An 840-nucleotide genomic window follows, 5' to 3' on the forward strand; every position below is an offset into this window, starting at 1 on the left:
ATTAGTTCAAAGATGACATTCATTTCTGTCAGAAATGATAAAAATATTACTCTTATACTAACCTAACCTAACCTTATGTAACCTTTTGTAGGAAGAATCCAAATACACAAGAAAATATCATAGAATGTGTAATGCTAGGTGTTTAAGGCCCGACTCCTCGGTCCTAGAACACCTAGCGTGTGGCAGGGTCCTCTTTCGAGACCGGGGCTTAGTACAAATAGGAAAGAGGCAGGACACAAAAACTCTAGGCAATAACCTTTACACGTATATTACTAAGTCAGACACAAAACAAAACAGCAGATAATAACACAAAGTACTTGGTCAATTATAACTCTTACAACTAGATAATCAGTATCTCGCAGGATACTTGTTCAATATGCACTGGAAAGAACACTCTAGGTGTGGTGTACAGGATTAACATCGTCCAGGGTCTCCGTGCACGTGGGGAAGTTGGAGGTGGGTCTCACGAGGGAGTCTAATTGTATTTATAGTAATATGAAGTGGAGATAATTGTTAGTGAGTTCAACTTATTATTTCCTGGTAGCAAGGGGTTTTTGGTAATTTATCATAGCACGAATCAAGGTTTCTGCGTACTTGGGGAAAATAGGGACGAGGTTCACTAAGGGAGGGTGTAAGGCACTGGGGGTCGCGTTATATTTATAGTAATATCAAGTGGAGGTTATTGATAGCACGGTCGGTTTACTATTTTCTGATAGCAAGGGATATTTGGATATTTTACTAATATGAATTCCACGGCTTGAGTGTTTTACTGATATAATATGAAGGGCGTCACACTATGAGTCTGGTTCACCAACACTGGAGTTCTGCACTTGTTATTTA

Source organism: Coenobita brevimanus, chromosome 71 (assembly GCF_032717465.1).
Source record: "Coenobita brevimanus isolate Jiangsu-jjx chromosome 71, ASM3271746v2, whole genome shotgun sequence".
Taxonomy (NCBI): domain Eukaryota; kingdom Metazoa; phylum Arthropoda; class Malacostraca; order Decapoda; family Coenobitidae; genus Coenobita; species Coenobita brevimanus.